The sequence below is a fragment of the Tiliqua scincoides genome, chromosome 2 (genome assembly GCF_035046505.1).
Source record: "Tiliqua scincoides isolate rTilSci1 chromosome 2, rTilSci1.hap2, whole genome shotgun sequence".
Lineage (NCBI taxonomy): Eukaryota > Metazoa > Chordata > Lepidosauria > Squamata > Scincidae > Tiliqua > Tiliqua scincoides.
In genome coordinates this window covers 214,710,435-214,730,159 of record NC_089822.1, presented here as the reverse complement: position 1 = coordinate 214,730,159, position 19,725 = coordinate 214,710,435, and the positions used below count along the sequence as shown (strand labels likewise).

At 43.7% G+C, this 19,725-nt stretch overlaps 1 pseudogene; it reads right to left on the bottom strand.

Annotated features, from left to right (window-relative positions):
• Positions 1 to 627: 627 nt before the first annotated feature.
• On the bottom strand, positions 628 to 747 carry LOC136643268 (5S ribosomal RNA; annotated as a pseudogene).
• Positions 748 to 19,725: the final 18,978 nt, after the last annotated feature.

The window sequence follows — 19,725 nt, the reverse complement described above, 5'->3', positions numbered from 1 at the left end:
AAACACTCTGGTGAAGTCAACCATGTGAAATGCTGACAGAAGGTTGCATAAATGAGAAAAATTACACATGCAGGAACATTTTGGCCAAAAGAGGGAGTCGGAGCAAATGGTTCTCTTCAGCTCTGGCTCTGAAACTGTTCTAATGTTTACCAATTCCTATTGCTCCTCAAGTGAACTGAGGATATTTTGGTTTCTACTGACATACAAGGCAAAAGGAACAGATTTTCTATATCAATTCTAAGCATACTTAATTAAAAATAAATTTTGCTTATTTACAAGTTGAAGGACTATAGTCTTCAAATTCTTTGCCATACAGATGTGCATTGCTTAACAACGGGGATGCAATTCCTGCATGTTTGTTGTCAAGTGATGCTGGACGTTAAATGATGTCACCTATTTAAAGCTTCTGAAGGCAAGGGGAACAGCTCTCCTAACCGCCGGAGGATTTTCTGAGCCCCGCAGAGGCAGCGTGCAATCACAGTTCTTTGCACTAGGTTCTTTGCACGGCTCAGAATGGCCTTTTCTGCTGAAAAGTTGCAACTGCCGGTTTCCTCAGGAAACCAGAAGTGACTTTTTGTCTTATAGATGGTTGGTTGTCAACCTTCAGTCTCAAAAGACTATGGTATAATCCTACAGCACCCAGTATTCCCAGGCGGTCTCCCATCCAAGTACTAACCAGGCCTGACCCTGCTTAGCTTCCAAGATCAGATGAGATTGGGCATGTGCAGGGTAACAGTTGCTATCACATTCTGAAACCCCAAGTAGGCCCTTTAGGGGGCTTCCAAGGAAACCAAAAGTTGTGATTTTTTTTTTTTCCAACCAAAAAGGCCATTTGGAGCTTTGCAGAGGCCATGTGTAGATGCCTCTGCAAAGGCTCAGAAAAGCCTCCGGAAGTGAGGGAAACATAGCTCCCCTTGGCTTTGGAGGCTTGCGGGGGACACACACAGTGATCAGTGACAGGCTGCATGAACTGTCACATGCAGCCCATTGCTGGTTGGAATGTCAATAAATGATGTTCGCCTGTATTTCCATCATTATGGATGAAGCATGGCATCTTAAAGTTTTGCCATACTGAATTTCCTCAGGAAACAAATAGTGAGCTTTTCTAAACATAACTTAGAGCCTATTCATATATTCATTTTGGTAATTATAGTAGTATGTCTATCCCATCTTTCCTCGAAGATCTCAGAGCAATGTATTGGGGTCACTCCCATTCAGTCCGCACAACAATTCTATGAGGTAGGTTAACCTGAGAGATTTTACTCCAAGGTCACCCACAGAGATTTGTAACTGGGCAGAATTTCTCTCTGGTCCAGCACTCCATCCACCATAGCACTTGGCTTTCTTGTCTAAAATGGCTACTAATTGAATGCATATTAACACCTCACGGCAGCCAGCATAACAATCAAAACAATCAATCTGTAAAAATGCACTAAAAATAGAGCAGCAGAAAAACTAAGTGCCAGATAATCAATAAAAATTGAAAATGCTAACACACCTGGATGAATGAACAGGGCTTTATCTGGCACTGAAAAGATACCAAGTTCAGCATGAGGCAAGCCTCGCTAAGATGGCTTTCTAGAATTGGGATGTCAGAATAGGCAGGCCCTATTGTGGTTCACACATCTCTCAGATGGTAGGAGAACCTGAAGCAGGGCCTTTGATAGGCCAGGACTGAGCTAGTACGAGGTCTATAGCATATGTCATAAAGGGTCTCCCATCACTGTTCTTCTTCATCACTGCTCCCATCTCCTCTTCCCTGACAAAAGGGCAAATGCCTGTCCCTGCCTTCTGAGGGGCCGTCCCTCCCTTCAGAGGGGAGTGGAGCTGAGGACCTGAGTCCCTGGCATCTACCAAGTTCAGACTGAGTTCTGGGATAGAAATCAGCTGACTTCCAGTTTCACAGAGAAACTGGAAGTGACATTTTAATGCCTCATAAGGCATTGGGAGGCCTGGGGAAGCCCTCCAAGGTATGCACGCGCTTGGGGAGCTGGACTTGATCCATGGATAACTGAATATGCGGATACAGGATCTGCTGATATGGGGCAACCTCTGTATTCATTTCATGTTATTAATGACATCTGTAATTATTGTGAACCATGCAGCATGCCACTTCCCCAACATGTAAACAATAGGGTTGCCAGATCGTGAGATTCTAATTTCGCTAGAAATAGCTTGCAAGCATTTAGTGTGAGACCCTCAAAAATGCGGGGCCTGTAGCATATGCTCTTTTGCTGTTAATCTGGCCCTGGCCTTTAATGAGGATCTTAATAACTAGGTAGGCAAGTGAGAAATGATGGTAGTCTTGAACCAAGGGCTTTAAAGGTTAAAACCAGTGTATGCATAAAAACCAAATGAGAAGGAAGGGTTAGAGTACAATGTGAGTCCACTCCCCTGCAAGTGCAGGCTAAGGCAGAGGGATAGTAGGAGGTCACCCAGTGACAGTACAGTTCAAAGTGGTGAATATAATGATAATCTTCCTCCCTTCTGCTATCTCTTTGCAAAGCAGGTCTTATCTGACAACTTCTGGCAGGAAGCTGTGGGAACTGACTTTTAGATTCTGAAGAGTTCAGCAAGTCCTCCCTCAGAGTATCCTTTCCAAACTATTTGACAGGCCACAAAGGCTGGGACTTAAGAGATCTGCTTTCTGGTTCGTTCTCTTCTGCTGGCATTTCCCCTCGCTCTGAGAGCCTGATAAAGTTCAGCTTTCCCTAACCAGTTACCCTCAAAGACCTGTCACTTGTTTCATACTTAAACTGAGACTGAGTTTTAGCTCATAAGTCTGCTTGATGGATGGAAAGCTCTATGAAGCAAAAACCAAACCAAACCCAGCCTGCAGTATCTTTCACCAACGCAAGTTATTCAGAAAAAAATACATATATTGCCTATTTTGCAGCTTAGTACCTTTCAGCAAGGTACTTAAGCGTGGATTTAAGTATACAAGTATGTGAAATTGCCCAGAGGCTGCAGAAAGTAGCAACATTTGGACAATTTGCAATATCAACACTTTAAAAAAACAAAACAGCATTAATCACCACTCTTCTGTGACTTAATTCCTCTGGTCTTTTGTGATGTTCAGGTTGAGTTAAAATTATCCCACACCTGTACCTACACCAAACAGCTGGACCTCTTACAAAAGAATCTTGTTCATCAGCACCATGTACACATCTAGACCTTTCAGGAACCCTTCAGTTCCTTATGGTTCTACCATGAAACTTAAGAGACAGCTTCTTAGAATGCTCCACAAGTAACATTTTTCTAGACAGTGAGAACCTCTGCGGAATGTGTAAAATATGTACACCATTCTGTATTATAATTGCATGAGTACTAATTTTACCATGATTACACATGCCTAGAGACTAGAGAATACAAAACAAAACCTGACAACAGTTAGGCAGCTGCCTTGTTGATTCAGTTCCTAAACATCTGACCACTATTGTCTCTCTTTCTTTTGTTACCATGATTGGCTGTTATTTCCACACATTATATTGTGCATTTCGGGGGGGGGGGGTTGAATTTTACTGGATTTTTTAAAAAATGAATATTAAAAGACAAGAACAGGATCTGGCAAGACCGATGACTTCATCATGTCTATCTACATCTGTAGTGGCTAAACTTTTCACAAAAGTTCCTAAACAGATTCTTATTGTACACCTGTCACGATCAAGAGAGGGCAACCGCACTCTGTCAGCAACTGCATTCTGATTTAGGGCAGTAGCTCCTAGTGGTTACCATACTCACTCCCTTTCTGTTCCCTTCTCTTCTCGGGCATGCAGCTGAATGGGAAAAACTTTGGTAGACTGAAACCACTGGTACCAGCCCAGGCGATCAGGCTGGCCAGAGGGGTTCCTTGGGCAGAACGCCCCTCCTCCAACAATGCTGAACCCCAGTTATCAAAATGACTCTTACAGTAGAACTTGTAGTGCAAGGAGACATGACAATCCACTGTACTTCCCTCATCAGGAATTAGGAGGACTCAGGGTTAAATGTAAATGGTTTATTAAAAGTTTAGATTTTTTAAAGGATGAAACAAATGTGTAAAAATAAAGTCATGAAAAGTCTGGCAGGAAAAGAATGGTAAAAAGAGCTCACGGGAATGCAAAAATATCTGCCGCCAGCAAATGGCTCTATGGAATCTCACATGCAAACATTACCCAAAGCAGCTGTTGCAAATTTTGAAGAGGTCTGTAATGTGACTGAAAGGTTTAGACCAGGGGTGCCTAAACCCTGGCCCGGGGGCCACTTGTGGCCCTCAAGGACACCTAATCTGGCCCATGTGGAACCCCCAGTCTCCAATGAGCCTCTGGCCCTCCAGAAGGTTGGAGGCCATGCTGGAGCCCATGCTGGCCTGACACAACTGCTCTTAGCATGAGGGCGACTGTTCAACCTCTTGTGTGAACTGTGTGATGAGGGCTCCCTCTGCTACTTGCTGTTTCATGTCTGTGATGCTGCTGCAGCAGCGAAGTGCAAGGCCTTTTATAGGCCTTGAGCTATTGCAAGACCTTCATTCGTTCATAAAGTTCCATCTCTAACATGTTCATTTATGTAAATTTATTCAAATTTGAAATGTAAATTGATTCTTTATTTTCCTGGCCCCTGACACACTGTCAGAGAGATGGTGTGGCCCTCCTGCCAAAAAAGTTTGGAGACCCCTGGTTTAGACAAACTCTAAAATACAAAACCTTATGATGCTAAATACATGGTCTCAAGCTATTTTACCTGGACAATGGAACCACCAACCTATTCACTCAAATTCTCAGTGATTGGCTGGTGGGCTCACTGACACAGTGCTCCCTGCCAGAGCTCTGGACAGCTGGAGGAAGACAGAGAGAGCTTCCCATGGGGAAACTGTTTGCTCCTTCAGCTGTAATGATGTCATTGTGCTATTTGATCTCCCTGCCTGGTAGGAACCTGAGCCAACCAGCTGGGTCATCCCTAACTCAAACATTCCTGAACTCCAGAGGAAGAGACATGCAAATGAAGGTCGGCAAACAAAGCAGGTCTCTAAAGTACAGGAATGCCCCCGTATCCATGGAGGTTCCATTTGAGAACCCCCTGTGGATAGATAGCTCTGCTCCCCTCACCTCCAGAGGGTCTTCTGAGCCCAGCAGAGGCTGCATGCATCCACCTGTGGCCAATACCAGGCTCAGAATGACTGACAGAGGTGAAAAAATGTCACTTCCAGTTTTTCCAAAAAAACTAGAAGTGATGTTTTTATGCTTTTAAAAGGCATTAAGAGGGCTGGGAAAGCCCTCTGGCATTCTGAGCCTAGCAGAGGCCACAGGCAGGCCCGTGCAACCTCTGCTAGGCCCAGAAGACCCTCTGGAGGTGAGGAGAGCACAGTTCCTCTCACCTCCAGAGGGGCCACCTGGGGACGGGGGGACACAGACCTGATCCAGGGTTAACTGAAATCATAGATCTGGAATCTGTGGATGGGAAGCCCAGTACTCCTTGGAAAGCAAGTTGCAGGGGGGAGGGGTGAAAATGCCCAAAACTATGAAGGACACACAGAATTACACAAAGGCAAAACTCCAGTGTCAGGGTTCCCCTGTCTCACCTGGGAGTAGAGCTGCTCAGGAGCCTGGGCAGTACCTGGGCAGCAGTAGCAGCAGGAGGGAGCCTGCCTTAGCCTCTACGGCTTGCAGGGGACATGGAGCCATGGGGCTGCCACAGGCAGACCCTAACACCCATGGGGAAGGCAGCAGCGAGGCCAGAGGGGAAGGGCCTGCAAACTCCTGGGAGCAAGCTACAGTGAGCCATGACTGGGCACTCAGTAGTACACCTGGCCTGTTCCTGAGCCTGGTGCTGGAGCCTTGGGGAACCAAGCCAGCCCCTGATTGACTGGGAGGGGCTTCCGGCTGATGATCACCATTACCTCCTTGCCTGCTGGTCTGTGGGGGCAACAAAGCCTGCAAGTTCAGTTCATGCCAGGGGCGAGGGGGTGGGCAGCAGTCCCTGCAGCCTGGCTGGCAGGCAGAACAGGAGGGAGAGACACAGGTGAGAAGAGGGTGGGAAGGCTTAGGTGGCCAGCACCATAACTCTCACAGGGAGGAAGGGGCGGAGCCTAAGGGGGCTGTCTCCAGTATAAAGCCCAGCCCGGCCAGGGATGAAGGCAGAACTGGCTAGGCTATTGGGTGAAGCAGATGCTAGCTAGCCTATGAGCCAAAGCAGCTTGGGCTGTGAGAATCCCAGGCTGTGGGCAGAAGGACCTGGGAGTTGCAACCCCCTTCCCCCACAACCCTACTGAGGCCACTTGGGCCAAGCTAACATCACCTCACCCCAATGTGCCCCACTGCTGCCTCCTGCAACCCAGGGGGTTCCCCTGTGTCCCAGGCCTGACATCCACCAAAGAAATAAAACACACAGAAAATATAGGGATTTTATTACAACAGTAACGGAGAAGAGGGAAAGGAGCACGGTGCAATGAATTTGAGTGACAATAGTGCATGCTTTGGCCATGACATGTTTGGCAAAACCATTTGGCTGCTACACATTATGTTTATACTCCAATGTTTGAGCTTCAGAATATCTAACATAATTGCAATTTTTTCTGCATGGCTACTGAGATCCCTAGAACTTTACTTAATATGTGGTCTTCTCTAGGTGACATGATCAAAACCAGACTTCCAACACATACAAAGCTACCTTTTACCATTATAGCAGGGGTCTCCAAACATTTTGGCCAGAGGGCCACATCAAATGTCTGGCATGGTGTTGAGGGCTGGAAAAAAAATTTAAATAAACTACAGATGGAACTTAGATGAGTGAATAAATAAATGAATGGGTTCATTCATTCAACCTCTCTGGTCCTCAGAGCACCCTCCAGACACAACCAGAGCACAGCTCTGGTCGTATTCAGTTGAGTGGGCCTTTCAGGGGACAAGAGGCTGGTTGTGGTCCAGATAGAGGCTTACTGCAGGCCGCATCTGCCCCCCAGGCCAGGGTTTGGAGACCCCTGCATTAGAGCATGGGTTCATGTATGTTAGTCTTGTCAACTCTGACAGGTAGCAGCTCTACAGAGGTCTGGAATTGAGTCTAGAGGATACATAAGTGTGGACCTTTTGGTGGATGAATTGAGAAAGTCCGTGCAATATGGCAAGTTCTGATTTTAAATTGTAGGTTTAATGTTCTATTTTCCAGCATAATTTTCCCACAAACGTATACCTGGGGGCTCTTAGTGAACATAGATTTATCTGGAAATGAGCCTGTATAAGATCTGCATTATAGATACTCTGCATTCCTTTCTTTTATTACTTATTTATTCATTAAATGTCTATACTCTTTCACTCTTTGTCAGCACCTGTTACACAACAATTAGCAAGGCCATTTGCACAAAAGCTTCATCGAATGATTTCTGCAAGGGGTGGGGATTCTATAAGAGGCATTTCTTTATATAGAACATAAGTGCATAAGAACAGCCCCACTGGATCAGGCCATAGGCTCATCTAGTCCAGCTTCCTGTATCTCACAGTGGCCCACTAAATGCCCCAAGGAGCACACCCAGATAACAAGAGACCTGCATCCTGGTGCCCTCCCTTGTATCTGACATTCTGACATAGCCCATCTCTAAAATCAGGAGGTTGCACATACACATCATGGCTTGTAACCCATAATGGATTTTTCCTCCAGAAACTCGTCCAATCCCCTTTTAAAGGCATCCAGGCCAGATGCCATCACCACATCCTGCAGCAAGGAGTTCCACAGACTGACCACATGCTGAGTAAAGAAATATTTTCTTTTGTCTGTCCTAACCCTCCCAACACTCAATTTGAGTGGATGTCCCCTGGTTCTGGTGTTATGTGAGAGTGTAAAGAGCATCTCTCTATCCACTTTATCCTTCCCATGCATAATTTTGAATGTCTCAATCATGTCCCCGCTCAGGCGTCTCTTTTCTAGGCTGAAGAGGCCTAAACGCCGTAGAATTTCCTCATAAGGAAGGTGCCCCAGCCCAGCAATCATCTTAGTTGCCCTCTTTTGCACCTTTTCCATTTCCACTATATCCTTTTGGAGATGCGGTGACCAGAACTGGACACAATACTCCAAGTGTGGCTTACCATCGATTTGTACAACGGCATCATAATATTAGCCATTCTGTTCTCAATACCTTTTCTAATGATCCCAAGCATAGAATTGGCCTTCTTCACTGCTTTGTGTACCTTGGCTCAATGCTCTCCGACACTCTTGATACCGAGCTAAACAGGCGCATCAGCAAAGCAGCTACCACGTTATCCAGACTCGCAAAGAGAGTATGGTCCTACAAGAAGCTGACGGAACATACCAAGATCCAGGTCTACAGAGCTTGCGTCTTGAGTACACTTCTGTACTGCAGCAAGTCATGGACTCTTCGCACACAACAGGAGAAGAAGCTGAACGCTTTCCACATGCGCTGCCTCCGACGCATCCTCAGTATCACCTGGCAGGACAAAGTTCCAAACAACACAGTCCTGGAACGAACTGGAATCCCCAGCGTGTATACACTGCTGAAACAGAGACGCCTGCGTTGGCTTGGTCATGTCTTGAGAATGGGTGATGGTCAGATCCCAAAGGATCTCCTCTATGGAGAACTTGTGCAGGGAAAGCACCCTACAGGTAGACCACAGCTGCGCTACAAGGATAAGTGCAAGAGGGATCTGAAAGCTTTAGGAATGGACCTCAACAAATGGGAAACCTTGGCCTCTGAGTGTTCTGCTTGGAGACAGGCTGTGCAGCATGGCCTTTCCCAGTTTGAAGAGACACTTTGCCAACAGACTGAGGCAAATAGGCAAAGAAGGAAGGCCCATAGCCAGGGAGACAGACCGGGGACACACTATACTTGCTCCCAGTGTGGAAGGGATTGTCACTCCCGAATCGGCCTTTTCAGCCACACTAGACGCTGTGCCAGAACCACCATTCAGAGTGCGATACCATAGTCTTTCGAGACTGAAGGTTGCCAACACTAATAATAATATGCATTCACTCGAAAATTGATAACATCTGTGGCTGTGCAATGTATGCCCTTACTATTCTCAAAGTGTCCCTTAATAAACATGGAGAAGAGTACTTGCCCGTCTACCCAACCAATGGGCTTTCAAGAGCCACCTCCTTTAACAAACCCACCTCCTTTAACTCCTGATAAATGAAACGCATGCAGATGGGTGTGGTCAATCATACAGCTTTTTATAGAGGTAAAAATACAAGGTGATGCAGTGAATGTGATCTTCATAGGTCACTTTACTACCTTGCTGTGAGACGCAAGCTTGTATTAAGTGCCGGCAGAAAGATCTGGGGTACAGTTTGCTTCCATTGATTTCTGAATGCATTTTTCTCAGTGGTGACATGTTATACAAATTTAAAAAGTGTTAGAAAAGTTACAATAAAACTGCAGGGTTCTTTTGTTGCACTCTGACATAGGCTAATAATTTGGAGGCAGTGTCAGAATATTCCTGTTATGGTTGAAAGCATCATAAATGCAATGAGGGAGGAATCTATTTAACATAATAGGGGGTTTCTTCCTCCTAACCACTGCTGCCAGAGGATTTTGTATAATTTGATGGCTGTAGAATGCTTTAGGCAATATGGTAACACTGCAATGATGAATCACTGAGCTCACCCTGAATGAGGAAACAGTCCAGCTTTTAACATAGATTGAGGGAGGGGGGAAGGTATCTGGGCCCATTATCTTGCCATTCAAATGGATGGGGTGGGGGTATTGTGGAACTGAAATTAGGTCAGCATTTTTTTTTGACATGTTCATGTTCCTTCCTGAAGAATAATATGCTAATTCAATTTTAAACCTTCTCTTGTACTTCATACATAAATATCAGAAATAATTCTTTCATTTTTTAAGGAGGACATTCTGTGACTGCCAGTCTCTGGAATAATCAGATGCTTTATTCAGCATTCACTTCATAATCTATAAACCATGAGTCCTGAAACTTTTCCTGAGATGCTTAACTTTAATTTCCCAGAGAATCTCTTTTATAAGGACAACTGTATCGATGAAAGCATTTAAAATGTGTTGGAACACTGAGATGAGAGAGTATCCGTTTCCACCTCAGATTTATTTCTCACAGTTTGCACCACTAAAGTGAGCAGAAACAAGTAAGTAGTGCACATAGAATTTCAAGCCTTATTTAACAAATACAGTCCCATTGATGGTGGAAGCCCCTCGCATAGAAGTGGAATGAATTCTCTAAATTCAGACCCCCTGTTTCATCACATTTCCAAACTTTATTACATTTCCTTAGATAACTCAGAATTGATCAACAGCAGAAAACTTTCTTACACATGTAATCAAACAACTACAACATCAGTTGGCCTATGAAGAGTGCACTGTAGCTATGAATAGAGACCTGCTTGCTGGAATGGAAATGTTAGGAATAAAACATTCTGGGGATTTGAAACTTTGGTTCACTGCAACTCAGCCACTAGACCCATTCAAAGCTTACATGTAAAGTGGGTGGGGGAGTGAGATTGCACATCCCATCCTCCACATGTTCATATGTCTGCAGAAGATCCCAGTAGAACTGTACAAATTGTACTCCCTACACAATTGAGTCTGGAGGTCAGGGCCATATGATCTCATTCCCCAATTTTATCTATGTATTCACAAAATAACTGAAAGAGGTTCAACTGATGCAAACATTGAAATATCTATACACGCAAAGCACATGTGAGCTCCTAATGCCATATAAAGGTCTAAGCTGCAAGGTTTCCCCCTCTGTTCATCAGAAGATAACATTTTGGGAGATCACACTATCCTTCTGGCCTAGTTCCTGCAAATGCAGATCAGGTCATAAACTAGGATCTGCACAGTATCAGTTCAGACCCAAGGAAGAGACTCGGGTGATAGAATGTTCCATTAAAAAGAGCAACTACTGTACACATAGAAAATTAGATGTCATGAAGAAGGCTGTTGCATAGGCTTCCTTGAGTTGTGCTAGTTTTCTAGTAATGCTGCAAGGCGAATCAGGGTTCAAAAACAATCTCAGCAGACTTAGAATTGTGGTTATCTTCAAGCTTTATTCATTGCCAGCAATGGGCTTCTCTTGGTGGTTCAAAATGGGGAACACAGAGAGCTGTGATCTCTCAGTGTCCCAGAGAAAAAGCAACATTCCCTGCTGGGTGTGACCTTATATATCTGTAGGTTCTTTAGCACATGAACATGTATACAGTTTGGATTACCTCTGCCAGCATGCCTCAGTAAAAGCAATTAATACTTCCCAGGCGTACAATTTCCACCGCATAGAAGAAATCACATCTCAGCATTGCTACAGATGCCTCCATATCTGAAGCCTACAAGATAGGCTTGTAAGATAAAGGCACATAACTCTGAGGACATCCAAAGCAAAGGTTTACTTTGCTATATAAAAGTTGCTCAAAGTCAAATCTCATTGGTGAAATTTTCTTTCCATAGATTTTTGTGTGGGAGTAGCTTTCCTAGGTACCCTTTAACATGTTTTCAATCTCTCCTTAGTAACCTGGCTAATAATGATGGTTTTATTGCAAGTTAGACCAAGAAGGCCATCTGCACAATCCACTGAGCACTGCTGGTTATCCTGTAGCAGAAGAAAGTCATAGCAAATCCAGTGATTAAAATAGCTTCTAAAAAGCTGAAGGATTCCAGGAACAAAGTTACCAGAGCTCTAGGGCTGTAATTATACACACACAAGTAAGCCCCATTGAACACAGTGCAAATTACTTCTAAGTGTGTGTGATTGTATTGTGCATTAAATAACCCTCAGGTTTACTCCAGCAATTTATTCTTACTGAACTCCTAATTGTAGGCACTGCGTATGTAGACATCATGACAGCACATCCTTGTGTCTCCATTTCTCTGCACATTATGAGCCCTGCAAGAGTGAACTGTCTGAGAAAGTAGAAGACGAAGGAGCATTCCAAAAAAGTTTATGCTTCTGCAACATCGGTTTTACAAGCAACATGCTGGACAGCCACATAAAGTGCTGCTCAGGAAGAATTTCTCTGTAAGCTATCTAACCTTTCAGAATTTGATGACAAAATATCTGAAACAGGCTTTTGATTATAGTGACAGTAGAACCATAATGAGAACTTGTAAAAAAAGAAAAAAAAGAAATTGGTTACAGTTGAAGGTTATGCTTTTGAGAGAGTTTGCCTTGTCCATCTAATTATAGAGCTGTAACTACTGTACAGTAAGAAACTTCAGGAACTTTTGCACACAACCCAAAAGTTTTTCAGGGCTAATTCCAGCATATGGATGTGTTCCATAGACCTGGGGTCTCCAAACATTTTGGCCAGAGGGCCACATCAAATATCTGATGTGATGTGGAGGGCCAGGAAAAAATTTAAATAAATAAATTAGAAATAGAACTTAGATGAGTGAATAAATGAATGAATTGGCTCATTCATTTAACTTCTCTGGCCCTCAGAACACCCTCCAGACACAATCAGAGCACAGTTCTGGTCATATTCAGTTTAGTGGGCCAGAGGCTTTCAGGGGACAAGAGGTTGACTGCAGGCCGGAAAGAGGCTTGCTGCGGGCCACATCTGGCCCCCGGACCAAGGTTTGGAGACCCCTGCCATAGACAGTAGAGTGATTGAATGATTGCTTGATGATTGCTTCCTGCATATTTTTGCAATGTGGTCTTCTGAACCATGTTTCGTTTAGCTCCCACATAAGCAAACCGAATAATCCTTGACAAGCTCTGATGCCAAAATTGTGAGTGGCATCATTTACAGCCAATTCTATTCAGTGCTGATGCAGCAGGTCTGCAGGGTCCATGCTGTATCCAGAGCTGAAACTGAGCAGGCTGGAGGTCTCCTAAGGATAAGGAACATTTGTTCCCTTAGCCCACATAGAGCTTCTGCCTGTTCAGTGGGGCTTTTTAGATCTATGCCACTTAAATTGCTGATGCAGAACCAAGTAGCTGTCCTCACCTCCCCCTCAGACCTTAACACCCCTTCCCCACTCCAAAACATACCCCCCTCCCCCCTCTGTTCTGCCCTCCCCCCACCCCCCACCCCTCTGCTGCCTGGCATAGCACTTACCTGTCCCAGTTGCCGTAGACTAGATGCAGTGCTCATGCAGTGGTGGAGGCCTTCCCACCAGCACTCTCCAGGTTTCTTTATGGAGCATTTATGACACCCAGTGCCAGCACAGCAGCCACTGTGCTGGTGCTTATCATCAATAGGACTAGGCTCTTCAAAAAGTTTGTTACATCAGTTTGCTATCACTTTAGAAGATCTCGCCAGCAGTAGCTGATCTAGATCATTTTTGGGTCAAATCAGTCAGAATCTGACACAGTTCTGGGCATGTTACCTTCAACCTGATCAATAAATTAATCTGAATCATCTGTGAATGTGAAACTTGTGTTAAGTTTCACATATCTGAATCATCCCAGATGTACTATGTCAGTATAGAAAGACTGAAACATCATTACGAAGTGGTGTGCCAGAAGCAATAATGCATATAAATGAGATAAATAATGAATGAAAAAGTTAAAGAGCTATCCATTGATATTTTTTCATCTCCCCACATAGGTACAACTATGCTTGCCTTGGGTTGTAATGGAAGAATATGTCATGTTTCTCAAAACTGTCTGCTGAACATGCCCCAAATATATGTTTGAATTTGATTCTTCTTTTGAGTCTTTTCTAAACTGTCTGGAAGTTCATGCCCCTATTAATCCTGGGGTTTTATTGGTGTGAGTGGGAACTACAGAAGTGGTAGAAGCCATCATGATATAGGTAGGTAGAAATGGTGGCTATAGCCAGGAGACTACAATATTAATTATATATTACTGGATTTTCCCAATATTGGATCAAACCCAATCACTTCTATTGGCATGAATTCTCTGCTGTAACAATAACAAATTAAGAATTTGGATGCCACTGGAAGAGCAAAGGTCCAGTGTCTTTTCCTTACCCCCATCAGACCCCCTATGGTTCATGCTTAGGGATCATTTGTATCTCTGAATATGTAATAGATAGGCAATCAGTGCTTCCTGTGATATAATCTACTTAAGGGCGCAATCCTAAACCCCTTATGTCAGTGCTTTCCAGGCAATGCAGCTCTGAGGTAAGGGAACAAACATTCCCTTACTTTGAGGAGGCCTCCGTGAGTGACACCCAACTGCAGGATGCAGCACATGTTCCATTGGCACCACTATGCCAGTGCTGAGAAGCACTGACATAAAGGGTTAGGATTGCACCCTAAATCATATTAAATGAATCCAGTTTGTTGTCTACGCTCATGTTGTTGTAAAAGTAATATACAAGAGAGATTGATTCTCTGCATTTTCCCTTCCAGTAGTGCTTCACAGGGTGTCTGGGTGTTCCTCAAAGGTTACAGCAGAAGTGACTCAGGGGCCCAATCCTATACAACTTTCAGGCTCTGATGCAACTGTGCAAACAGGGTGCATGCTGCATTCTGTGGAGGGGGGATAGTCAGGGAAGTATCCTCAAGGTAAGGGAACATTTGTTCCCTCCCGCATCACCACCACCATCATCATAGAAGAAGGATGCTGTGGGTAAAACTATTGCCACCTAAAAGTCAAGTAAGCTGAATATATTTTTTTTAATGTGAGATTCCAACAATAGTAAATTGTCGGAGATAGAAATGTTATCACACCAAACAGAGACACAGCAATCTTTTAGTTCAGGAGAGGAGTTACTTTTTATGAAAAAGTTGCCCAGTATTATACAGTTGTCCAGTATTATACAGAGTCAAAACTGAATTTTGCAATATATGTAAATACTGTATTAACTGTACTTAAATTTTTAAATTTTATACTATATATTAAACACTTAAATTTACACACACACACACACACTATTGTAGTTGCAAGTGTCTTGGATTAGTGTGAGTCATCTTCCCCATACCTTTTTTAGTAGCCTGTTTGACAGTAGAGGCAGCTTAGGAACAGTGAATGTTGGAAGGATAGCTAAAGTCTCCCCAAGCCCTACACAAACTGCATGTGTTTTGGCTACCTAAGGCTCAGAAAAACCACTTTCCCACTTGCAATATCCAGGCAGCTGGAAGAAAACGATGTGTAGTTCTACAAACAGAGATGGAAGGGTAGGTGAAATACAGCATGGTAGAGAGAGTGTCTTGTCCACACCTCCACCTGTTGGAGCCAAATTGCCAAGTTTAATTATAATAGTCTGTAAAAGAAAGAAAAAGAAGGGGCTCAGGCCAAACTGAGATACTCCAATGGCTGTCCATACTTCATGGGCTTTTGAGTAGACTTTCATAATTATCATCATCTTTCTTAAACCATTTCTGCCCAATGTTGCATATATGCAACAGGGATAAAATGTGTACACCTGTGGGCTAGGCAGAAATTGGTTAAATTGCTTTTTCCACTAAGGTTTTAGCTAGTTTTCTTCTGAAACAAGAGGCTGTTCCTTGCTTCATGAAGACTTCACTTACCTAATGATGATACATGTGCTATGTAGTCTCACAAGTTCAGAAGCATTTCCCAAGAAGCATGTAGTAACACACCAGCAACGGTAGCTTTTACTTCAGTGAACTAAGGGTCAACCACCAAAATAGGGTGAGATTAAAAGAACAGTTCATTGCAACACGTACTGAAAGTAGTGACAGGCCTTTGAGTCTGCCAGAAAGTTTTAGGACATTGTCTCATGTTTGTCATGGCAACTATTAGCAAGGAGTGTAAATAACTAGCCTATTAAAAATCTACATATTTCATTAGGATATTCCAGTAGTGCAAAACAGGCCAATGTCATAATCATTCAAGCATTTCATCACTTTGGAACTCAGTAATTTTATCTGGCAAAAAATGTAATATTAGTATATCAGGAAAGAGCAGCAAATAGTACTCTCACCTCTACTCAGCCTTCTTTAGTATGAACTAGCTGCAGATCAAACATATTAAAACTTTTGTAATTCATGGAATCCAGATTTATTTTTTTAAAAATACACCTCTAAATCAGCAGCCATTAGTTTGCGTAACTATACAAAGAATAGTGCAGGTAAAAGAAGATGTGTATATGGTATATGAAAATGTTCTCCAAAGACTTCCTGATATATATATATATGGTATATTAAAAAAAATGAAATTCAGGGTCATAAATGTTTGGTACAAATACTGTACAAATGTTGGCAGTAGATGTAAAAAGATTTCTCACTAGAAGTGGGTTGCTTCTGCTGTTCCATTGATTCATGCTGTTTCACAGCCCTGAATGCATCTTTATTCTTGGACTGATATTTGGTGAAGCACATTAATGTGATCTGAAATCACACCAAGTCAGACAAGAGGAGCATTTTGACTACACAAGGATGGGAAAAAAACGCAAATTTAAACAAATTTAAACAGCATTTTGCTGTCCATGGTGTTAAGGGAAAAAAGAGTTTATAATGACTTAAAAGATGAAAGGATGAAGGTTGCCACCTTTTTCCTGCTAGAGGCTTTACATCTTTAACCTTACTATTAGCTACAATTATTTATTGAGTATTTAATTTAATTTCTATCCCCCCTTATCCCAAAATTCAAAGAGCTTAAAGAAGAACAGAGTGAACAAAAGTCATGTGTTTCTTGTGACCAATATCATATATGTATATTTCAAAATTTTAGCTCTCACCCATTCCCCTCCCATCATTACTCATTGCTCCATTTGGTTCAGATAACACAATAAGCAAGCAATGCCCATCTTAGGTTAAAATTGCATGTTTTAAGGCTAAAGGCCCGAGTAAGTAAGGTGGAATGCCTTAAGTAAGGTGGAAACAACAGGCATTTACTGGGAGAATCAGCAGATAGGAGGGATGTTTAATCCTTCTCCCAACTATCAATTTGTCTTTGCAAATCCTTTGGGCTTTGAGCGGAAATAAACCTGACTGAAGAGCAAATGGCTGGGGTAGGCCATTGGCAGGGGAGAATCACCAGGCACAGAACGGAGAAGAAGCCCTTTCTCCTTTGCAAATGCCCCTTCACCACTGTCCTTCAACTGTGTTGCCTCTGCAGATGTGCATTCCAGATCATGCATTTGCCGGCAAAGAGCCCAATCCTATCCAACCTTCCAGTGCCAATGCAGCCATGGCAACAAGGCATGCACTGCATCCTATGGGGGAACAGTCAAAGAGGGTTCCTCAGGTTTGTTCCTTTACCTCAGGACTACATTGGTGCTGAAAAGTTGGATAGACTTGGGACCAATGTTCCATCCTTAGGGCAAATTAACTAGTTGGCAACCTTCAGTCTAGAAAGACTATGGTATCGCGCTCTGAAAGGTGGTTCTGGAACAGCGTCTAGTGTGGCTGAAAAGGCCGATTCAGGAGTGACAATCCCTTTCACACTGGGAGCAAGTGCAGTCTGTCCCTGGCCTGTCTCCCTGGCTATGGGCCTTCCTTCTTTGCCTCTTAGCCTCAGACTGTTGGCCAAGTGTCTCTTCAAACTGGGAAAGGCCATGCTGCACAGGCTGCCTCCAAGCGGGCCGCTCAGAGGCCAGGGTTTCCCACTTGTTGAGGTCCACTCCTAAGGCCTTCAGATCCCTCTTGCAGATGTCCTTGTATCGCAGCTGTGGTCTACCTGTAGGGCGCTTTCCTTGCACGAGTTCTCCATAGAGGAGATCCTTTGGGATCCGGCCATCATCCATTCTCACGACATGACCGAACCAACGCAGGCATCTCTGTTTCAGTAGTGCATACATGCTAGGGATTCCAGCACGTTCCAGGACTGTGTTGTTTGGAACTTTGTCCTGCCAGGTGATGCCGAGAATACGTCGGAGGAGTGCATGTGGAAAGCATTCAGTTTCCTCTCCTGTTGTGAGTGAAGAGTCCATGACTCGCTGCAGTACAGAAGTGTACTCAGGACGCAAGCTCTGTAGACCTGGATCTTGGTATGTTCCGTCAGCTTCTTGTTGGACCAGACTCTCTTTGTGAGTCTGGAAAACGTGGTAGCTGCTTTACTGATGCGTTTGTTTAGCTCGGTATCGAGAGAAAGAGTGTCGGAGATCGTTGAGCCAAGGTACACAAAGTCATGGACAACCTCCAGTTCATGCTCAGAGATTGTAATGCAGGGAGGTGAGTCCACATCCTGAACCATGACCTGTGTTTTCTTCAGGCTGATTGTCAGTCCAAAATCTTGGCAGGCCTTGCTAAAACGATCCATGAGCTGCTGGAGATCTTTGGCAGAGTGGGTAGTGATAGCTGCATCGTCGGCAAAGAGGAAGTCACGCAGACATTTCAGCTGGACTTTGGACTTTGCTCTCACTCTGGAGAGGTTGAAGAGCTTTCCGTCTGATCTGGTCTGGAGACAGATGCCTTCTGTTGTAGTTCCAAAGGCCTGCTTCAGCAGGACAGCAAAGAAGATCCCAAACAAAGTTGGTGCAAGAACACAGCCCTGCTTCACGCCGCTTCGGATGTCAAAGGGGTCTGATGTGGAGCCATCAAAGACAACAGTGCCCTTCATGTCCTTGTGGAAGGATCTGATGATGCTGAGGAGCCTGGGTGGACATCCAATCTTGGGGAGAATCTTGAAGAGGCCATCCCTGTTGACCAGGTCGAAAGCCTTTGTGAGATCTATGAAGGCTATAAAGAGTGGCTGTCGTTGTTCCCTGCATTTCTCCTGCAGTTGTCTAAGGGAGAATACCATATCAGTGGTGGACCTGTTGGCTCGGAATCCACACTGTGATTCTGGATAGACGCTCTCTGCAAGTACCTGGAGCCTCTTTAGTGCAGCTCGGGCAAACAACTTTCCTACAACGCTAAGGAGAGAGATGCCGCAGTAGTTGTTGCAGTCACCCCTGTCGCCTTTGTTCTTGTACAGCGTGATGATGTTTGCATCCCTCATGTCTTGAGGTACTCCACCTTCTCTCCAGCAGAGACAAAGGATTTCATGCAGCTCATGAATTTGGGCAAATTAAGCTCAGTTAATTTGGGCAAATTAACTATTATTCAAAATTTACAGTTAAATGGTGCCTTTCACTCCAGCTTCTTTTCCACAGTGCCTTATAGAAGTTATTGAGTCATATCATGACATGACATCATTTCTGCCCACCACTAGTGCCTGGCAATGATGTGGAAATAGGTGCCACAGAAATGCTGTCCATCACAGTTCTTTTGCTATTATAACACTTTATGAACTTTTTGTTGAAAAGTTGTATATAAATATTAGTAGCAGACATAGCAATGGAGACAAACTATTTTTTCACGCATTTGTTTAAAATATCAATATTATATATGGAGTGCTAGGGAGGCACTAAAAGTGGTTCACCACATACTAACATAATAGAACAAAAGATAATAAACAGGAACTTCAACATGATGAAAAACATGAGCAGTACACAGCACTAGCCATTCCCCTCAGCATTACAGGTGGTTAAGGGAGTTACACTTGCATGGCAGACATGCAATTGGTTAAACTTCTGATTTGGCCCTTAAAAATAACATGTATGGCAGCTTCTTATTTGTCATAGTTTAAACAGTTTTTGTTTCAAAGAAGAATGTTCTTACAGGAAAAAAAAGAAACATTTCTCTAATGCAACACATTTAAGGCAAAGTCAGTTCTTTATCATCAACTTTTCAAATTTTCCTTGTCACATTTGCTAGCTATTGAGCATAACTGTGTAAGAAGCGGCGCTTGGCTCCTCTCATCCAAGAACCATTTCTTTATAGGTAACTACGCTTTGTGACAGCACCAGATGGAAAATGGGGGGAAAGTGCATTTTTCAACACAGAATGCCACACACATTAATTAAATCTCAAGCTGAGCATTTTATAGATGATGGGAAGGCTGACACGTACAGTGCACA